At 40.8% G+C, this 15882-nt stretch overlaps 1 protein-coding gene, 1 long non-coding RNA gene and 1 pseudogene across 2 annotated transcripts in view; 2 read left to right on the top strand and 1 right to left on the bottom strand.

Moving 5' to 3' along the window:
• JADE1 (jade family PHD finger 1) overlaps window positions 1-15882 on the top strand; it is a 147481-nt gene that overhangs the window by 26324 nt on the left and 105275 nt on the right. The window lies entirely within an intron of this gene.
• On the bottom strand, window positions 577-7131 carry LOC141572834 (uncharacterized). The gene is made up of 3 exons (XR_012498327.1): window positions 7009-7131; window positions 3821-4229; window positions 577-1647 (listed from the first exon to the last, which is right to left on the bottom strand). It is a non-coding gene; the product is annotated as an uncharacterized LOC141572834 (long non-coding RNA).
• Window positions 15363-15475, top strand: LOC141573027 (U6 spliceosomal RNA; annotated as a pseudogene).

The following is a 15882-nucleotide window of genomic DNA, read 5'->3' as shown; positions in this document are numbered from 1 at the left end:
CAATCTTCCCTGTATTCAATAAACTTTCAATACTGAGTACAATTGTCTTCAAATTTTAGGGCTGTTCCAACTCATTCATTTTACAGGTAAAGAAACTGAGACCTAGCAATGTTAATGACTTTTCTCAGTTCCTGTAGCACTGTGATCTGTCACATCTCGTAGAATCAGAGATGAAACAAAAACTGTCACAACACACCCCTCTCGACTCTTCAGTTCCTTGGTTCTATTAATACCTCACCTAATATGTTTTGAAGTCCTCTTATCATCTTTGTCTCCCTCTTCTTGTAGGTCTTTGTTTAGACAATGTCACTCTGAGAGTGAGGTACCCAGAATCTAATCAAATGCCACAGATGTCAATTGTTTAGTGCAGGGAACAGTATGTGTTCTGAATTCTGGTTTTGTTAATATTTTATTTATCATTTGCACAACTACTTCACTTTTTAACTTACGTCTTTGTCAAATGTAATTTTTAAAAATTAAAACATGACTTTCAGAGACATGCGTGAAATAGAATGAACACAAATCAAAAATTTATTCAACTCATTAATCAATAAAGGAAACACACTAAAACTGGTTTAAAAATGTTTGAGGAACTGAGACTTGAGCCTAAAGAACTACACATTTTATTAGCAGAAAAAAAAAAAAAAACCCAACTTCTCCCCACTTTTGCCAGGTACACACGTTTAACAAATATTGAAGATACATGTAGACAGGTTTGCATTGTGGGCAAGTTAAAGCCACGTGTTTCATTCCAGCTCTGCTGATTGGTTTCAGTTTCACATCTGGAGCTATGCAAAATAAGCTGAATCTAGTGTCCAGGTGACTGACCTTCTCTTCTTCCCATTAAATAAGCACGCCCCTCATTGGGACTGGCTTCAGGATTTGTCATTTTCATGATTACCTTCCTGTGGCGCTTTCTAGTTTGCCAGTGTGTCCAACTGTGACTCCCAGTATCACACACAACATAACAAATGTCTGATGCCGCATTTATATCAGGCAGTCATCTTGCTCAACCTGTTTTGCCAAGTCTGTGTTAAATAACAAGGGAAGTTAAAGGAAAATAAACATCCCACGTCCTTTTAGTGAATGAATTAGCCTCTTAAACTTCCTGGAGCGTTTCAGAGTTTCCAGCTCAGGGGCACCCAGTCAGGGTCCAATCAAGAGACAGAAACCACACCAGTTACTTGAAGAGAGAACATTTAGTACAAAGAACTGGTAGCAAGGTAGTGAGTTGTTTACGGAGTACCTGAAAGGGTAAAGAAGAATACGAAAGCATCACAGAGCAGTAACTGTAGGAAGCTGCGACTCTCCTGGTAGCCTACCTAGGGTTCCACACTAGAGCAGGATTAAACCTGCTAGGATTTCATTAGGACGAATGCCTGTGTGAAAGGAGACCAAAGACAGTGCCAGGGGGGCTGCGAGAGGTGCCAGACGGAGGTGCAGGTTTAACCCGGTGAGAGAGAAAGGGACAGTGTTTTCTAAGGGAGTTTCCGTGGAGCCACAGACAAGTCGTTGAGCGGAAGTTGCAGGTTAGAGGATCCCGGGTCTCCCAAGCCCCTGCTCCGGGGATCGGGCATCTCGGACTTCACAGGGGCCTGCAGTGAAGTACCTTGTTGCTTCTACACTCCTAGGTTCTTGGCTGGGGCTCTGTAACAAAAGACAGGTTAATAAGAAAGCATACAGTTTATTTAATATAGGTTTTACATGACACAGAACCTTCATAAAGAAATGAAGACCTGAAGAAGGGGTTAAACCTGAGCATTTTAATTCTAGATTTGATGAAGAGTGGAAAATTGTAGAAAATGGGACAGGACAAAGGGTATAAGCTATGGGCACTAAAACTAGGGGACACTTGGCAAAGCCTGTTCATTCAGGTTCCTCCCAGTGTCCCTCTGTCTTCGGAGATAAGATGCTCCTTTGCTCTGTGTGTGGACAGGCCACCTCCCTTGAGAAGGCCTTATACCTGTTTCGGGTCCTTCCAACACCTGCTGTTTCTCAAATTCCTTCCGCTTAAGATAGTCAGTATGCCAGGGTGCTATATTGGGGGTAGTATGTCCCAAACCCCATCACCATCCAACCATGAAATTTGTAAATCCAGGGTTATGTTGAAAGCATATGGGGCCGATAACCGCTAACCGCTCATTTTTCAGCATTTCATTGACTAGGTGTGATCTTTGGTTATCTACACCTGTGGCAGTTATTAAATGTTTACTTTTAATTGCAAACTCAATCTTTGATATCCTGTTCTGCATTTCTGCTTTGCCAGTGGCTCCCTGTTAGGCTGTGCCAATAAGGGGTGCAGAGGTAGACTGCCAGGCTGGCAGAAGCAGAAGGGACCTGCTTCTTCCTGTTTGTGTTCTCTTCGTTTTCCCTGGGCTTCCTGTCTGCTTGTGGTCCTGTCCAGCAGCACTGCTTCCTCCCTGAGCAGCGGTTCCTCCCCACGGCAGCCGCTGAATCTACTTTGTAGCTTTCCAACAGCAGTAGAACCAGTTTCATACCCTCCCGATGCTAGCAGCAGCTGGTGGGGCCCCTTTCCTTGGGTGTCTGAGTTCAGCTTCTCAGGATCCTCTTCTAGGTTTTGAAGTTTTAGTAATTCCAAACTCTTACCATCCTTCTCCTAGCCCAGAGAGTGCAGCCATGAAAATGCCCTTCCCAGACTTTCAGCTATAGAGGGTATAATTAGAGTTGCTAGATTTCACAAGTAAAAATACAGGATGGATGCCAGTTAAATTTGAACAACAAATAACTTTTTATTATAAGTATATTCTGTGCACTATTTGGGATATACTTATACTAACAGTTTATTCATTGCTTATTTGAGAGTCCAATTTAACTGGATGTCCTATATTTTTACTCCCTTTCACTGCTTTACAAAAAGATGCTGGTCACCAACTCCCATCCATCATTTCGGGGATTGCGTTAACAGGCAACATGGTAAGAGATGGGTTTGCCTTTGCTTTCAAAATTCTACTCCAAAAGAATGAGTTAGGATTCAACAATAAATGCAAAAGACACCTGTGAACCTCATCACCAAGGTAAACAGATATTACTAACCCGGCGTTGCCAGTGGACTCTAATCCCTTAAGAAATGGAAGACCTTGCGAGGTACCCCAGAACATTAAGGAAGAAGGTATGTCACACTTGCATGTGCTTCCAATTTATAAAACGTCCTCCCAGAGCCCTGTATGTAACCACACAGGGAGGGGGACAGCTGATGACTGACCTCAATCCAGAATATCATGAGTAATCTTTGAAAGGTTTTGAGTGAAAAAGTGATGTAGTCAGATCTGTGCCTTAGAAGAGAATCTTGCCCCAGGGCAAGGATGAGGCTCTATCAGTAATTCACGCAAAAGGTAATGAGGCCCTAAACTGAGCTGGTACCTTGGCGCTAAGGCCAATCCAAACGGAAGCATTTTCTCTGAGACAAAAAGGGATTTCAAAGGAGATAAAAGGTGTGAAACATTTAATGAGTAAGAGGGGAATTGTATCTAGCTTTTCTTTTTCTTAACCCTTTTTGGCATTCCTGCTCCATTCACATGCAAAGAATGCATATCAACCTTTCAATGTGAACAGATGGAAAGAAAAGTAGAGATTTGGAGCATTTTGGGTGGGATTCATGTGATCCAAATGAATTAGAATAAAATATAAATAGCTGGGGAAAAAAGAATTCTCTGATTATACCATAATTATTATTTTCATTTCAAGGATTTCAAGAATAGAACAGAATCCTCTGCTAATTGCTTCCTATATTAGTTATCTGTTATTGTATAACGAATTTCCCCAAAACTTAGTAGCTTTAAACAACAGTAAACGTTTTTACCTCTGGCGGTATCCGTGGGTGAGGAATTCGAGAGCAGCTTCGCTGGGTGGCTCTGCCTTCAGGTCTGTCCGGAGGCTGGAGTCGTGGTGTTAGCTGAGGGTGCAGCTTCTGAAGGCTTGATGGGACTGGGGGTGCCCTTTCAAGGTGGCTCACACGTGTGACTTGGTCATGGGGGAAAGGCTGAGGGCTTTTCCACGTAGACCTCTCCCAGAGCTGCTCCAGTATTCTCATGACATGGCAGCTGGCTTCCCCCCAGCAGGTGATCTGAGAGAGTGAGAGCCGGGCAGACACAGTCCTTCTTCGTGACCTGGCCCTGGATGCCACACAGCTTCACTGCAATCACATGTGTTCATCAGAAGCAGTTTACGAAGTCCAGTCCCCGTTCCAGGGGAGCGGCGTTAGTTCCCACCTTGTGAAAAGAGGTGTGTTAAAGATTTTGTGAACGTATTTTTAAAACACCACACTTCTTTAACTCAAAACAGATTTTGGTATATTTTATTCTTCAAACAAAATTCCCAACTTACTGAACAGTCTCACAAAAGCAAGAGACCTGGGGATTGAGATGCTCTGTTTGCTCTGAGATGTCTAAGAGTTGCGTAGTCATAAATGAGAAAAGTGTAGCTTTGTAATCCAAACAGGAAAATAACCCTAAAAGTCCAACCGCAGTAGTTTTATCATTTGAATTATTTTCCCTGAATTTTCATAGGAAGGACAATTTTGAAATTCAAGCTTCAATGTCAGAAGAAAGAAAAGCCTTAACTGGTTCCTAGGAGTATAAACTGTTAATGATGGAATTACGACAATTGTATACTTACTTATTAGGAATCGAGAATGTCCCTACCTGGAAAACTGAAACATCATTATAGCCAAACAAGACAGATTTCTGCCTTATGTCTTAGTCCATTTGGGTCGCTGTAACAGAATATTGTAGACTGGGTGACTTATAAACAACAAACATTTATTTCTCATGGTTCTGGAGGCCGGGAAATCTAAGCTCAAGACATTGGCAGATTCCATGTCTGGTGAGAGCCTGCTTTCTAGACAGCTGTCTTTTCACTGTACAGGGCAGAAAGGGTGAGACGCTCTCTGGGGTCTCTTTTATAAGGGCACTGATCTCATTCACAGGGGCTCTGGCCTCATGACCTAATCACCTCCCCAAGGCCCCGCCTCCTAATACCATCACCTTGGGGGTTAGGAGTTCAACATATGAATTGGGGGGACATAAACCATTCAGTCCATTGCAGTTTAGCCCAGTGGAGTAAAAAGACGCCTCAAGATTTAGAGAATGCTGTCTGGGAGAAGAATCAAAGATCAGTCACCCCCATGACTCTGATTGCTTTTCATCTTCACTGACGTGGCAGCTAAACTTGGAGCCCTGGCTTGTTTTTCTACTCTTTGTGCTTTCTCTTTTGGAACTTCTGTAATGGTAGCTGTTAGACCTAAGCGATAGGCGACCCTTATCTTCTGCCTCTTGGTTGGATTCTTGACTTGTCAGAATTTCTTTGCATCTCCAGAAAAAAAGAAAAAGGTAAAATCCCAGGAAGGAAGGCAAGTCTAGCTAAAAAGCAAAATAATACTTTGCATGGAGCAGCCATATTAACAAGGATGGTCTCAAACAGGTATCACTTCCTTCCCACAGGAGTAAGGGGAAACATGAAATCCAGGGCCATTGCTGTCTTAAGAGAAAGAAAAGAAACTGTGCACTGTGATTATGGGGGAGGGTACCGGAGTCTCTGGGACCCTAAAAGGAAGAATGAAATTAATTTAGAGAGACTGAAAAGCAACCAAGCGCATCCAGCATTGGCAGAAACCTGAGTGTCTGCTGATAAATGATGGGACTCAGTGTCAGAGGCGCCGTGGTGTTTACTGTAAACGTGTAGGAGAGGCAAGAACTGGGAAACCTGAACACGAGGAGCTTAAGGTCTTATGGGGATGGCGGATCCCAGGGGCATCCTTCTGCCCTTGGCTTCTACCCCCGGGTTTGTTCTTGAAGAATAAAGATAGTATTGATCCACGTCGAATTAATCTTCTGCTTCCCCAAACCAGACTGATTTTTAACTTTACACCGTCTGTTGGCGTTAGTGGTGTGATTCCCTCCTATGCTAATTACAGCCTCATAAAGGGCCCTCTATTCTGCAGAGGCAAACAGTAACTTCAAGGGCCCAGTCATGAGTTTTGGGCAGTTTCCACCAAGAAGACATGAAGTTTTCATCCTGATCTAAACCAGTGTTCTTCCACTTGTCCCCACGTCTGCAGGGCTCTGCCTTTTCACTTCCAGGAAGTTCTGTTCTCTTTTCATCGTATCCCTGCCCCAACTGTTGTGTTTTGATTGGCTACATGAAGAGAAATTTTAAAGTCTAGTCCTCTAAGCAGAACTTTTAGCAAAGGTACTTTTCCCTCTGCTAACTTCAGTTAAGAGAGCCTTTTCCTTGTTAGGTCCCTTCACACCATCAGGGAAACTGGACAGTCTTTCAAAAGTCAGAAATCCAATGGAAGAAGAGAGAATTCAACAACATCAAGAAGCAATGTTAACTTTCAGACTGTTTCCAGTGTGTGCAATGACAACAAAAATCCAGTCTTGCCTTCCACACCTTGATTTTTTTTTAAACTTTTATTTATTTTAAGTGTGTTTTTCCAAGCCCCATCAGCTCCAAGTCAAGTAGTTGTTTCCATCCAGTTGTGGAGGGCGCAGCTCACACTGGCCCATGTGGGGATCGAACCGGCAACCCTGGTGTCATAAGCATAGTGTTCTAACCAACTGAGCCAACCGTCTGCTCCCACAGCTTGATGTACTGCTCGATTATATATGACCTTGTGAAAGGCATTTAATTTTCTGGGTCTTCATTTCCTATCTCTCATATGAGAAACTTGGATGAATTTACTCTAAGCTACGCTGTAATTCGGAAAGGACATTATTATGTATCAACATGCCTCAGAAATGACTGGCCATGTGATATTTGCCACTGTCCTTAAGGCCTAACAAATTATGTTCTATTCCTGGACATGACCCTTTGTAAAACCAGTGTGGAAACTGCTTCGAAAGGTACTTGAGAAATAAGCGGGCAATTGGGAGGCGGCTGCATTGTGGTTGGATGTCTTGCTTCATAATACGGCCACGTTTCCCCTCCTAGACCTATCATTTCCCCCCTCTACCCCCTCAACGCTCCCCCAGCCCAGATCCCAAATACCTTGCTAGAGCGTGAGGTCACAGAGAGAATCTCCAGTTGCTTCAGAGCCGTCCCAGAGAGCATCACCTGTGGGCTCTGCCTCGTCGATGGGGCGGTAGCAAAATATCTTACATTTGAAAAGTCAGAATCATCTGGTGAGAGAGGTAGAGATTGTTTTTAGACTTAGTCCCTTTTGCTTCTCAAAATAAACATCTTTGTGCTGAGTTAAAAGCTTTCCAAGATGTTCACAAGAGAAGGGGAAATTCTTGCCAAAAACTTTAGCGCAGACAGGGATACTGAAATTTTGCTGCCTGTGGAAACACATGGCCAGGCAGGACTCTGGCATAAACACAGTAATCTGTGCTTCACTGATGGCGCTGCAGAGCTGGGGCGGTTCCGAGGCTATGTCCAGGGTGCCCGGGCACAGTGCACGGGGTCCATTCCATTTCCAGTTTTAATTCACAGCAACTCTTGTCTATTTCCAGAACTTACAACGTGGCAAACCTTGGTCCTTATGGTTGGAGGGGTAAAGAGAAACACTTTTCTCACTCTTCTCACAGTTTTAGTTCTGCTTCCAATTCTTAGTAGTTGCAAAATGCTTCAGAAGAGCTAGGCCCAAGAGCCCCTTCTGTAATTTTAGTGTCGTGACTTTGGGCAAGACACTTAACCATCTCTGAGCTGAGACTTTCTGATCCATAAAATGGTGAAAATAATGCCTGTTTTATTTTCCTTACAAGAATGTTGTGAAGATCAAATAAAATAACACAAATGGGGACACTTTGTACATTAAAAGGTACTGTGTAAACACAAGCTATTTTTAATTATCAGGTGTCTCCTCTTCTTCTCTGCTCTTTTCTTTTCCTCAGCTGTTTCTGAGTCCTGTGAGCCTCTTCGTGGTCTTTTCTCAGTCCAGCATTCTCAATGCGGTTCGTGGCCAGCTTCTTAAACGTGGGCTTCTTGCCAGCCAGGCCAGCGTGCCCCTGCAGGTCTGTCTGGCTCCCCAGTTAGAGACCAATCTATAGCCTTTAGTACAACCTCATTCTGCAGTCACGTATGGAGCACTCATGACTCAGTGTCCCATGTCAAGGTTACAGACTTGAATGGGGAGGCCCAGTCCTCAGGGAACACACCATCACATCTCAGCGTCTCAGACCAGTCAAGTAGGTTCATCACCTCTCTGTAAGCTGTGCCCAAACCTTCTCTCTGGCCTCTGCTCCTTGAAGTTCAGATATATCTGGACAATCTGAAGTAACAGTTGAACTTTGATGTCCCTCCATCCTGCTTTTCTGGAGAAAGCAGGTAATTTTATCCAAGTCTCCTGGAAATTATTTTGCACATCCCTTCGCTGACTGGTCTCATACCTCTCTGTCTTCTTTCCCTAATTCAATACCTAATTCCGTGTTGAGCTTCTGCCCGTATGGAAATCCGTGAGGCAACGGGAACTGGTTTCTCTTATATCCACATAGCTGAACCATCGGGACTGAGCACCAAGGCCACCTGTGGCAACATGACTTACTATTTGCTCCAAGAAATTCTTGCCCAGGAAAATTAACTTACAGAGTAAGAAATAATTTCACTGTTTGCATCAAGAAATTCCCCCAAACCAATTTATGTGAACAATAAATTGCTCGTCTGGGCAAATGACCCTGTTCTCATAATAGTAGATACTTACGTGGGCAGATGGTTCTCTGATCAAACAACTGCTTGCCACACTTACTTCCAGACCCTCTCAGAGCTGTGTCCATCACTCCTGAACTACTATACAAGTCTTAACCCAATCCCCCCTTTAAAAGACCCACACCCCAAAACCTAGACATTTCTGCCTCTCACCTCCCCCCTGAGATATTCCTAGGACTCCGTGGAGGTGGTCCTCTCCCTCATTGCAGTAGGTTTAACAAACGTAGCCGTGCTTGATCAATAGAGTATTCTGGTGGCTTCTTGGGAAGTTTGTAGTCGACAACTTTGTGCATCAATCAGCAAGGCAAGAGAAACAAGGAAAAAAACATTTAATCTAACATCTGCCATTTCTTTAAAAAAAAAAGAACTTTATAGTCATCACGTGAAAACTCAGAATTTGTTGGAGCTCCTTATTCTTACGCTATGATTTGGAATAGTTCTTATTTTGAATGACATGTGAGGTAGTACACCATAAGTGTTTCATTGCTTGGAGCTTCTAGAGGGTTCCATTCAGTCTTGGACACCTCCAAAGATTCTTTTGTCACTCTCTTTGCTATCCATCGTATTTTCATCTTATATTGGAAAGTGATTAGCTAATTGTGTTCATGCTAAAGTAATTGGCTACTATTTGAGGAATGCAACTAAAAATCTTGAGACGGGCTGTATTAGAGCTACTTGACTCTTCTCACTAAACAAAGTGGTTTGTAATCTGGCTCTTTTGCCCAGTTTGAAAGCTGGAAGTTCATCAAAAATGTCACACATGGAAATCAGCACTTGTGGCACTTGTTTAAATTCATGAAATAGCAGTCATTTTAGAGAGAGGAGTTTGGTGAGTCAGAAGCCAATCTTACGGTTCAGTCTGATGGCTGCCAAAGCTAGCCTAGTCTGAGTTTATAAACCGAGACAGTCGAAACTAACATAGCAATCCTGATAGTTACCATGATACCGTGGGTCCTGCTATTATGCTGCCATGGCCTGTATGCTTTCTAAAGCATTTTAGACGTCGAAAGGAAATATTTAAATTCAGTATCTGTCTTTTGTTGAGTTTAAAAGACTTATACTCGTCTTTCTAAGTATGCATCCCATGGCAAATTGAGTCTTAATGTTTTCCCACATGATGCCTTTTATTTTCGGTTTATTTCAGAAAGTCCAAAAGTTGTAATATTTTAAATGAGAGTATTTTACATGCAGAAATTCAATATAGCCTTGTTTCCTGAGCTAGTAAGCTGAGAAGACTAACATTTCTTGAGTATTTGTGTGCCCAGAAGAGACTGAGAAGCTTTCAAAGTCATTATGTTGATTTTGACAACAACCATGTTTGGTGGGTAATAATCTCCCTCTTTTATTGTGCTTTTATTTTTATTTTTTTTTAAGGATGACGCAGCTCACTGTGGCCCATGCGGGGATCGAACCGACAACCTGGTGTTATCAGCACCACGCTCTAACCAACTGAGCTAGCCGGCCACCCCAAAAAGGCCATTGGGATTTTTTTGGTTTTGTTTTCTTAAGGAGGGTGCAGCTCATAGTAGCCCATGCGGGGATCGAACTGGCAACCTTGGTGTTATTAGCCCCATGCTCTTGACCTTCCGAACTAATCGGCCACCCCCTTCCTCTTTTAAAACTGGTGAGCCGAAGCTCAGAATGTAAATAGTTTACTAAGGACCTAGCAAGTAGGTGGTAGAGTCAGGGTGTAAGCCGGGTCTACCTGATTTCAAAGCCTGAGCTCACTTTTACCTTACCACAGTGTCACAGACATTAAGTCCCAACCATTTCTGAGTTGTCTTTATCTTCCAGTTTCATCATTAATGAGTATTAATGAATAACATTATTTTCAAAGAATATATAAGCGTTTTTTAAAAGCAAAAACCCAAGCTCAAATGATATCTTTATATACTGACACGCTAATCGAGACCCAGGATCTTACTTAAGTGAACAAATTATTATCCTGAGGTGAAACTTTGAACCAAACTCTAATTCATGAGTTTGCTAATTTGTCTTCTCTGTTTGAAAACATTAACGTTTCTGATATATACATTGCCGTCTTAATGAACTTTTAAGTATTTCACCTGGACATTTTACATGAGTTCTATCTTTGATTAAAAAGTGATTTTTCTAACCTTGAAACTATAATTTATATCTTAGTACATTTTGTAAAATGATCAAATGGCAAAACACTTTTCAAAAATCCACTTGATTAAAGTTCCAAGACACGGAAGAGATGACGTTGTATTGAACTATTCTCTTTTTTAAATGTTATTTAACAAGTTCTCTGAGTGATCAGAAAGGATTCTCTTCCGCTGCCTATTTTCGTCTTATGCTTTTTCCCTCTTGGTCTGTTTTCTATCCCATTTTATTTTTACGACTTCTTACATTTAAGGACATTTATCACACCCTGAAAATGCTGCTGGAGCATCTCTCTTCTGTTTATGAGTAGGGTAATGCCATTGACATTTTAATATTTCACAACAGCCATCATGACCAGACATTCCCCTATTTATTTTTCCTTTCTACCTCTTCCTCTTTATTTTTCTTAAGCCTGACTAATAAAGCACCTATATGAAATTGAAAGAAAGCTGACTTTTAAAAGGGATGACCATAGCTTCTTTCAGGAAAACACCAAATACGTACCCTAACTGTTCCACAAGTAGCAGGAATCATGGAATGTGAAGCCAGTGAAAAGGATGCAGTATTGTTAGAAGTCAGCAGTTTCTGAGTGGCCTGACTGCTTGGGAGAGGTTCTAGGGAGAGTGGAAAACCTGACCTTTCTTGACATGAGAAGTGCCTTTTTGGGGTTCTCCACACAAAACCAGTAAACGCTCACCAAGTCACCTGTGTGTTTCTTACACTGAGCGCAAGACTCTCAACTGTGACTATTTTAGAGAAAATGGGGCAGAGTTTCTTAGACTTTGTGGAGAACTTTAAAAACCTATCTATTCTACTTTACCTTCCAGGTAAGGTATTCTCCTTATGTATAGAGGAGAAAACAAAGGTCCTGGAAATGTATCTGTATTTATGGATTAGAAAATGAAGACTAGTGGAGGGTAAAGTTTTGTTGTCACAAACAGGTAGAGCACAGTTTATCTCATCTAGTGCCTGGGTAGGCACAGCCCCTGCAGTGATCATCCGGCCATCAGTTAGCTCCTCTGTGCTTATTGGAAGACAGTGCTCCGTCCTCAGGGCAGATCCCCTTGTGCAGTGTGCAACCTACATGAATGTACGTGCCATTCCTGTCCTTGGAGTGGTGTATATGGGAATCAGTAGGTGACCCCTTGGTGCCCTATCAGAGCAGCTGTAAACTTCGGCCATTTTCCTTTCTGCAGTGCCCTGGTGCCCTGGCCACCTTCCCCACTCCACTTCCTGTAACACAGTACGTAGATCTGGGTGATCAGCGTGGCCCTTCCCCAGATGCCTCCACTACCTGTGAGTCATAAGCACACATAGTGGTCACTTGGCTCCAACTGTTTTTTGGTTTTTTTTCCTTTGAGGAAGGAAAAGGCAAAAATCTCTGTGGCTTAAAAGTAGAAGTGTCAAGATGGTGCTACAATTATAGCACCAAAGTCTGGAGAAATGTCTCAGACATGGAAAACATTAAAATATAGAAAGCTGGTTTTCTAAAATAGTTCTGTGGCACTGATTTAAATGGTTTGGATTTTTCCCCTTTTCATTTTAGGCTTATTTTAAAGTTTATTTTACTTTTTTTCCTCATTTGATTGTAATCAGCCATCTAAAAGACAACTGGGAGCAGCCTTTGGGAGCAGTAGTTTTTAAGTGATGATGATATATCAAAGTGACTTCAAGAGAAAAAAAAAAAAAAAAAAAAAGGGAAACTACAAGTACAATGACCCAGAAAGTAGCTGTATGCATTCAAGGAGGTTCAAGGCCATTTCTCATTGCTTAAAGGCTTGAAAACAACACAGAAGAAAATTTTCCAACCCCAAACAACAGCAATATAAAAAAACTGTCACCCAAAATCTTTCTTCCCAGACGAAAAATGTCAAGGATATTTCTAAGTTAATTGGACAAACCATCAAAAGTGACTGTCCTTTTTCGATGCCTCCTCCCTTTGAACGACTTTTGGGTTGGTATCTTTAAACCAGTCTCTTCGTGAAGGTATTTTGTCTTCAGCAAAAATGTGTAGCAAGTCATATATTATTTCTAATATATAAGCTCATTCTTTTGAGCTAACAATGATGTAGGGTCTCCTGCTCCAGATGATTCTAATGTAAGAGTCACATAATCCTGAGTTCCGCTACACTTTCGGAAGTCCACCTGGCTGGGCGCTTTGGCAGAGTGTGGAGCTCCATGGAGAGCTTGTGGTCCCATTGTATTAACAAAAGCCACCCACAGTGAAAATCAACATTTGCTGAACTCGTGAGAGGAAAATAAGTAAGATACTAATATTGCTAGCCATTTCTTTTGGCTCTGTATCAGCACCTGCAGCATATGTCATAGCATTTCCAATTTAATATAACTATAGCCTCCAAAAGTGCTCTTTTTTTGTCCCACGCCTACATTGCAAAAAGATAAAAGTCAAAATTTTAGTTTAAAGTTCATGTTTTAAAAAGATTATGTAACCAACTTGTGAGAGATGGTATCATAACTAGAGATAATTCAAGCAAAAAAGTCTAGTGATGGTATACTGAAAAAAGAGTAACAGACAGATCAATGCAGAATGCACACTCAGTGATAAATGACTCTTTGTGCAGAAGTGTCAGGAGTGCACAAAGCAAAAAGCAGGCTGTAAACAGCACTAGGCAGAGGGCAGTCTTCATATGCATGTTGTTGTTTGAAAAGCCTGCAGGGCATCAATCATTTCAGTTACAACAGCCAGATAAATAATATAGAAACCCTCTGTGATAAAACCTAACTGAAAGGAAAATTGACATATGTGTATAAACAGAAAGATTTTAATGATACCCCAAAATACACTAATTTGGGTGGTGTGGCATTAAGTCTTGAAGGAAATGCAATCAGCCATAGAAAGCATCTATTCATCCAATCCTATAGCAAAGATTTATTGAGCATCTACTAAGTACCAGGCACCAGTATGTCCTAGAACCACAAAGGTAAAGAAAATATGGTCTCTGCACTGTAAACCTCAGGTTTTATTAAAACAAATGCCATCTACATATACTCCACAGACATGCATTCATATGTGCACTAGAAGAATTTCGTAGCACCTCAATTTGTAATTTTCCAAATTGGAAACAACCCAAATGTCCATCAACAGGAGAATGGATATACTATGCGGTATTCATACAAGGAGATACTATTCAGCAATGAAAACAACAGCGTCTACAGCAATATGGATGAATTTTATAATGTTGAGTGAAAGAAGGTGGATAAAAAAAGTCATATTGCATGATTCTATTTATGTAAAGTTTAAAACAGGCAAAAATAAAATGGGGCAAAAGAGCACAGAATAGGGCTTACCATGGGGCTAAGGTAGTAACTTGTAGTAACAAGGGAAGCTGCTGGATAATGTTTGTTTATGTTTGTTTGTTTTTTCAGATCTGGGTGGTGGGTACACACTTGTGATTACTTTGTGAAAGTTTCTTATTCCGTGCACTTATGTATGTGTATATTTGTATTTCTATTACATTTCTATTAAAAAGTATATTGATAAATAGATGTCAGGTATTTTAAGGGCTATAGCTTAATTTGTGTTAATTGTTCGTAGTGTTTTCATTCTAGAACCTATTCTTGGCCTGTCTGTAATTCACCTCAATTTTCCCATGCTAGACCTCTGTTTAAAAGAGAATGAGTATTTGGAGATATATTATTGGTGATGTCATTAAAGACCTTTAAAGAATTACTGCTTTTCTTCCAATTTTGATAAAAATTAACCACATTTTGGTCCACTCATAATTTAACAGCTACTCTAGAATGTTTAGAATTCTGCTGAAAAGTTACCCTAAGAGCAAGTTAGTGTATAAAAACTTGGTGAATATTTTTTAATCAAGTTCAGATCTCAAATTAAATAGTTATTTGATGTCTGCTTTCTTCATATTAAAAATCTATAAAGAGGCTTTTGTCAGGATTTTAGGTTCTGAGAGATATCTGGTTGGGGCCCAAGAAAGTCACAAACCCTGCCAATTACTATTTAGTAGCTTTTGTTTATATGGGCAGAGGCCCTAGAAGAACCCCAGATTTGTCATTGAACAGGTTAAATTCTCGTAGGTGTTGGGGAGAACACCATAAATCATATTTACCCAGGGCTGGGACCTTGAGTTGACAAGTTTTACTCACCTTAACTAGTAACGCTTAGAATTTCCTCAGTGCCTTTTCACCTAAGTCCATGAGTGTGTTCTCAGAATGAAATGTACTTTCATGGGCATTCTGGGGTTATGAGAACCCCTTCTGTTACATCAAAGTGTTCTCAGGTTGTAGACTCATGCAGTATTTAATTTATAAGTATTATTTCATAACGCATAGACTTCAAGAGCTAGAAAATGTATTACAGGAACAGCTGACAAGCAAGAAATAAATACTACTTCCACAATAATGAATTATGACACAAAAACAATGTTGAAATGAGCCTAACCTAAACCATGGCCACATGTGTCCTATAAGTGCTAGTACATTATTTACTTTAAAATAGGATGAAAAATTCTCATCCTATAAATTGAGCAGGTGGACTGACATTAGTAATGCATCCTCTCAAATGCACCAAAACATCCATTAAAAAATATGTTTAGGTGCTCGCGTTGGCAGCACATAGACTAAAATGGGAACAATACAGAAAAGATTAGCACGGCCCCTGCGCAAGGATGACATGCAAGTTCAAATTAGTGAAGCGTTCCATATTTTCAGTTTAAAAAGCATAAATAAATAAATAAATAAATAAATAAATAAATAAATAAATAGTGTGTGTGTGTGTGTGTGTGTGTGTGTGTGTATGTTTAGTTATGGAAATTTGCAAACACACACAAAAGTAGAGAGAAAAGCATAATGCACCCCCATGTATTATTAATTACCCAGTTTCAACAAAATTAATATTTTATCAATCTTGTTTCATCTGTCCCTTCCCCACATCCTTTTCTTTCCTTCCTCTCTTCCTCTTCCTCCCTTCCTTCCTTCCCTCCTTCTTTCCTTCCTTCCTTCGTTCCTTATTTTCTTCCTTTTTGCTGAAAAGTTTTAAATACAGTCTCTGATATCGTGTCATTTTGCTTGTAAATACTTTAATAAACATCTGTAACAAGACTTTTTTAAAAAAAA

This window comes from Rhinolophus sinicus, linkage group LG07, assembly GCF_036562045.2.
Source record: "Rhinolophus sinicus isolate RSC01 linkage group LG07, ASM3656204v1, whole genome shotgun sequence".
NCBI lineage: Eukaryota > Metazoa > Chordata > Mammalia > Chiroptera > Rhinolophidae > Rhinolophus > Rhinolophus sinicus.
This window is presented reverse-complemented; position numbering and strand designations above follow the sequence as displayed.